This window comes from Plectropomus leopardus, chromosome 7 (genome assembly GCF_008729295.1).
Source record: "Plectropomus leopardus isolate mb chromosome 7, YSFRI_Pleo_2.0, whole genome shotgun sequence".
Taxonomy (NCBI): domain Eukaryota; kingdom Metazoa; phylum Chordata; class Actinopteri; order Perciformes; family Serranidae; genus Plectropomus; species Plectropomus leopardus.
In genome coordinates, this window is record NC_056469.1 from 28,155,354 (window position 1) to 28,162,426 (window position 7,073).

Sequence of the window (7,073 nt, forward strand, 5' to 3'; positions counted from 1 at the left end):
AGTGCGTCTGCGTCCGCTCCCGTGAGCGTGTCAATGCTGATGGGTGCTTTGCAAAAGTGTGGAGTTGTAACGCGGGTTTGTTTATGTGCGCCGTCTGAGGGGAGAAAGTCAAATAGTGCATTTTATGTGGGCTCTGCCTCCACACAGAGCGCCTGGTATGCGCTACGTCAATGTGACGCCATGGGAGAGGTGACGTCACTCAAAGCAGAGCTCCCTCTCTCTCCCTCTCTCTCTCTGAGCTACAGTACCAGACACATAAGCCCCGCTCTCCGTGCCAGAGCCGGAGAGAGAGGAGGAGGAGAGAGGATCAGAGAGAGGAGGAGGAGGGACTGTTGGTTTGCTGGTTTCAAGGCAGGAAGCAGAGGGGGATCCGGTAGGCGAGCTTGCATCATTACTGATTTGGGCAGACACTTTGTGCATTTGTCAGGTTCTTTTGTCCAAACTCTGTTCTTATCGTTATAATTGAAAGTAAATTTAAAACCATAAAAAAACCTAATTTGATAAAAAAAAAAAAAAAAACAATTAAAAATATCTTTTTAGTGAGAATTCACTTTATACAAATAAAAGGCTAAAAAATAAGTTTAGTCACCGTCCGCTTTTTCTATGAGAAATAAAGGTTATCAGTGGTGAAAAGGAAGCACTACTTCACATGAGTAGCTTATAGAGTGCACCAGTAAATAGTCTTTAAACCCGAAATCAGTTTGCATTTCATCATGTTTTGATCCCTTGTCTCAGAGTCAATGTTTTTTTCTTTTTTTTGGTTTGAAGCCTAAAGTAAGGTTGGTGGTTATTACAAGCCCAAGAGACGTTTTGTTCTATGACATAAACGACGTTAAGTCCATAGTGTAGTTTATTTACAGTTAATGGAAGCTTTTAACTTCTGCCGATTACATTTTGGTTTAAAAAATCCTAAAAGTGGTGTTCATTTGTGAAGATGATCTTGCTGAACAAAACATCTAAGTAACATAAACATTGTATTTTGCTTTTTTAAACCACAGAACTTATTTTCTGTGATAATCCACAATCCAATTGAAAAAGCCCCTTGGCTTTTTGACGAGGGAACCACGCCAAGGCTAACTTCAGCATCGGCCTACAAAAAAAACTTCATCCCTGAATTTCCATTAAATGTTCATCTGCAATTTTCTGTGATGTACAACATAGCACATGACCCTAGGATATGTTTGAGACTGAAAATATGACCAGAAATGTTGAATATCCTGTAAAACAAGTTGACTCTGCTGGCAGAAAACTATTCATAAATATTTAATTCAGCTGCCACCGAGGTGACATTTCAAGCTACATAAGCTTCACCAGACAAGTTAACAATGCACACCTTCAAATACTTCCTAATAGAAATCCATGGTAAGTATTTGATGGTGTGTCTGTGTTGTTAACTTGTCTGATGAAGAGCATGTGGTTCTGAAAGTTATCTTGTTGGCAATTGAATTAAGTATTTATGGGAGCATAATCTAATGTGCAGGCTTTGTTTGTTCTTCTCTTGTATTATCGTTTGTTCAGCAGTGAGTTTTTGTCATCGGGGCTTTTTGATTTGTTTTGAACACTGTACCTCATGCTTCCTGGAAGACGTGAGGCTGCTTGTGAAGATGTTTAGTAAAGATTTTGTGCCTGAAAGCTATCATAAGTCTGGGTCATGCTGTCCTGTCATGACACAGACTATTAGACAATTAAATCAGGAATAACTAGATACTTTTATGACCTTTCTTTAACTCCAGTTATTTAAACTCCCCCAACCTAGCACTTATTTTAGTCCATTATCAGGTCTTAAAGTGTCATTTTGTGAAGTGACATCAACTTAGATGATTTTACCCCCCCCAAATAAAAATCAACTTATTTCAGCAATCTCATCAAAATGAACAAGGGAAATCACAGTTTGAGAAAATGGATTTATTGCATCCTATTAACAGAATTGTTTTTGATCTACAATTTGATAATGAAGCTGTGAAATTAATGTTTTTTTTGTTATTTAAAAATATTATTTACTGGAAAACTATATGTAAACAAGGCAAAATCTGACAAGTTGAGCTAACTTAAACTAATCTTGGAAACCTATTGCCTTGAAAAAGGTAAGTAAATATAACTATTACTCTTAATTTATGTTTCCTTAATATCTAATCATTACATTTACTCCAAATTTAGCTTTATTTACTTAATTTTGTGAAGTTGTTACAACTTAAAAAGGATTAGTGTAATTATCTTGTTCCTTCTAAGTTTTAGCAACTTCAGTAAACCAAGTTAGTCTGACTTAACTTGATCCTGACTGAAGAGGATTTTAGCAGCGATGAAGTTAGACCATCTGTGAATTCTGTTTTGAGTTCATGTTTAAGGATATACAAATATGATTGACTAGTTGGCAAAAAGAAGAATAAAGACATACAGCATTGAAAATTTGTTGCTCAAAACTAAAGAGAGGTGTATTTAATTAAACTTGACATTTTTAAGTTGCAACATCTTCACAATATTAAGTAGGTATAACTAAATTCAAAGTAAACCCAACAATTAGTTATAAAGTAAACATCAATTAAGATTAATACTTTAGTTTAATTGCGTTTTTCAAGGCAAATGGCTTCCTAGATTTAAAACAAAAGTAAACTTGTCAGATTTTACAGTGTACAGTGCAAATTTGACCTCCATTCCAAGACGATAAAGTTTTATTACTGAAGTTGCTAAAACTTAGAGACTGATTTATTAAAACTTGTCGTTTTTAAATTGCAACAACTTCTCAATATTAAGTAAATATAACCGAATTACCAGTAAACTTAACACTTAGATATAAACATCAATTAAGATTATTATTTTAGGTTACATATATTTTTCCCTGATTTTTTATAGTAAAATCAACTTTTCAGATTTTAGAAGTGAACAGTGCATATTGACTTCTCCAAGATAAGAAAGTTTTATTACTGAAGTTGCTAAAACTTAGAGATTCATTTGTTTAAACTTGTAATTTTGAAGTTGAAACACCCTCACAAAAACAGGAAAATATAACTATATTTTAAGTAAACTTAATAATAATATATATAGTCAGCATAAATTAAGACAATTAGTTATACAACACACAAAAATGTGGTTCAAGTTTATTGGACTCCTTTAAAGTTTTTTTTTTTTTTTAATTATTATTATTGCAGATAAATTTGGTCAACAGTGAGGAAATACTGTCACCAACCAGATAAGGCACACTTCACCAGTCAACAGGATATGAAAAGAAAAATAAATTGTCCTGCTGGCAGCAAACCTCAAAATTAAAAATTGCCCGCGGAGCCACTGAGAACAATAATTCACAACAGCCAATCACGAGGCGCGTATTTTTCGGTCAACGTCCTAATTCTGACCAATGACGAGCTCCGGGGGGCGGGGGCAGCCTTGACGCACTGAGGCTCGTGATTGACGCAAGCCTTGTTGCTAAATTTAGCAGCTGGCGGACGGAGGCAGAGTGAGATAGCAGAGAGCCCATTCATTGTACCGGGGCGGGCCCGACTATTTTAGCGTTGTGATTGTGATCCAGCCAAGCCAAATATAGTCGTAGACAGGTATTTTTAGCTGTAAAGCGTGTCCCCGTTTTCAGCCGACAAAAGCGACCAGGGCGATATAGGATACAGTTTGACATGAGCCTCGGCTCCAAAATCAGCACACTCAGTGTTAACCTGTTATTCAGCATGAGATAGTTTTACAGTCAGCTGACATAGCCGTCATACCCGCAGAGAAACAACTGTGGAGAGTAAATCTCACTGCTCACAGCTCTCTCCCTCTCTGTCCGGGGACGAGGTCGGAAAAGCGGGGAATGAAAAGACCGTAAGATAAATATCCTCCCGATTCGTCAAGCTGACACATGCAACAGGTTTGTGAATGTGATGATGGCTTGCTGCTTCTTCCACACCAGCTGAGCACACCTTTTGGGGGTTTTTTTGGCTGCCACTCGGAGAAAAAGCACTGTAATCAGGACCGCTGCTGCAGGAGAAGTTGTAGCATTCAAGGGACTGTTCGTTATTTGTGAGGCTGGAGGGGGTGCAAAATGGGAGAGGCACCTTAAATACGTTTTTAAGCACTCTGGAGGGACTTTTGTTTTTTATTTTGGCTAAAGGGAGGGACATACAACTTTAAATGGTTGTATTTTTTATTTGTTTGAAATCCCCTTACAACAACAGCTCTGTCTGGTGTGCTTGGAAGTCATTCTTCTAAAAAGGAATTGCCGAAATTACACCATTTCTTTAGTCTATTTTATAAAGATATGGCACTATTGAGTGTCCCAGAGATGACATTTTTCTGTAGGCTGACATGGAAGTTTGCATCGCCCAAGTTCCCTAGTCTCTAATATTTTGGATTAATGTTGAAATAAACTCTGTGGCAAACAAACATTTATGAGACCTGCATGTTTTGTTCAGCAAGATAATCTTCACAAATAAACACCACTTTTAGGACTTTTGAAGCCTAAGAAAAAGCTAACTTTAAGCTATAAATGCACTACACCGCAGTTGCATGACTTAACGTTACCACCACAACAGTCTCATTAAGCAGCTTGTTAGCAATAGCATTTTTTTAAAAGATGCATATAAGCTTCAAAATTTATATATTGTATTCTTATTTTGTGACGTATTTTATGTTGCAGAGGAAATTGTGAAAATGTCCAGCTTGTGTTAACCACAGACCTTATTTCAAACATCTATCCAAAAAGCAATTGACTTTGAGACAAGGGAAGTGGAAGTGCTGAAACACTAACTCATTTTGGGGTATTTGGATTAATTTCTGGGGCACTCTGTAGGGCTGCGACAAAGTCCCACAGAGCCAAACAATGACAATGTAATGCTGCTTCATTGTATGATTGTAGACAGCATGCCGGCATCTTGAAACCAAAAGAGGCGTGACAGGTTTGACATTTAACACCAGCTGCTACCAGCAGCTACCTGCTGCTTTTAAAAACTCCAGCGGTGGGTCTTGCATATAACACATCGTCAAAATGTCACACCTGCTGCCTTATCCTTACCTTTTTCTGCAGAGACTGTTTTGGTGCTGTTACTATCTCCCGTGGTAGCTTAAAGCGAGACATCTCTGTCTTCCCAATCAATGATCGTACCTTATACAGTGCGGCAATGCAGCAGAACAGTGTGATATTTCCACTCAGGTAATGATAAAGGGGCTATAACCAGAAACTGTAAAGACAGAAATTAATGTGTGTATTTCAAATTTCCGATGGTTTTTGAACAGATCATGCACGACAAATGCTTTTGTCTCAAAAATCATTAAATTCTACATGTCTAATTTATAATTTCCCCAAACATAAACATTTGCACTGCACAGATCCTGTGATAAATACTTTACATCATGCGCTCCTGCATACAAGACAGTAATGGAAAAACCAATTTATTTTTTTTTTTTACGAGTATTTTGTTGAAGAAATTTGTTTTGGTAATAACTCTCACTTCTACTAATAGCTAGTTGCGTTGCTCCAATACCTACGTTTGGTGTGAATATATATTAAAAAAATATATTAATAAAAATGGTTAGGGCCTATTTGTGGTGGAGGAAGGGTCGTTCATTTTCACTCAGGGGGCACAAGGTAAGATATTTGTATCTTCAGAAAGGGTCAAGATAAAAAAAAAAATAAAAAAAATGATTGTAGCCAATTTCCCCTCTCTGACAAATAAAGTATAATCCCTAAAGTTTAAACACTCAGTTGGTTAACATCAACCCGTCTGCCCTGGGAAATCCCTCTCCACGTGTTACATGTTAAAACTCCCCTACCTGTGGGTAAGAATGCATTTGCTCATGCATGCGTGCATTAAAGCGACGAACCCCGTCTGTTCTCCAAAACATACACTCACCCAAATTCTCATCACATTTAAGTCTGCAGTGAAGTGTGCAGATGATCCAGAATTCCAGTTATACTCAGTTTGTTTGTAACGTGCCTGAACAGTGAGTGGTGATTAATGCTGTTCAGAACCACAGTGCAGGGATCAGCTGCCCGGCATGCAGATCACATGCCACCAGGCCTCATCTAAAAACCCTGGATTGACAGAACATGAATTAATTGAAGTATTCCCCTGTAATTCACATTTCCACAGACGTGAATAGTTTGTAGTATTGTTTCTTCCATTTGTTGATGGTTTGGTTAAAGAGTTCAGATTTCAGACTTTTAGGTGCCAATCAAATTTCTTGCAAATTCCATTTGCTCTATGTGTACGAACTTATAGTTAAAGGGAGTTCAGGGTTTTTTTTAAAGTGGGGTTGTTTAGGATACTTATCCATAATCTGTGTATTGTGTCAGCTGGCATGTCCGCAGTTTAGGGTCAACAACAAAATGTATTTTAGCCACCTAAAAAAAGCGAACGCTATACTAAAAGTATTTTCACAGCTTTACCTTTTTAGCAGGCAGTGATTTCCAACTGTTGCACCTCTCTCCAAAGCCAGACTCCTTTCAGAAAAACAGTGATCTAACATCACTGAACACAGGAGCTGCTGGTCTACCTCTGCATTAAGTATTTTGTGTTTTATGACCCCACACAACCTCCTTTTTAAAAAATCTGAACTGTCCTGGCACAATCAATCCATTACTTCAATTTTCTATGCATATCTGTTTGGTTATCAAGCTCTCTAATTGTCATCATGTGCTGTGGATTTAAATCCATCTTCATGGTTTATGAGGGTAAAACATATCCTATAGGCATAGATCAAAAGTTCCTCTTTATGCACTGTGCTGTTGTTCCTCTTGTCAGGTTTTTTAAACTATGTCAGGGTTGTCTGGGGTGAGCCCTTATAAATGCATCATTTATTTATATAAAAGGGGCTTTCATAGTTCTATTAATATTGTCAAATGTTGATCATTCATGCATGTCAGTACATTTGTTGTTCTGCTTTGGTCTTATAAGGTAAAATCTTGTAAACAGATGATTTGACTTTAAATTTTGTAGTTGCCTGTGTAACTCATCAGCTCCTTTGTTTGCCTCCTGTCTTCTCCCTGTCTTTTGTGTTTCGCTCTCTTCCTGGCCGCTCAGGATATCAGCTGCCTTGGCTGTGACCTCACCGCTGTGACGTGTAATCCAGATTAACCTGCTCTCTTA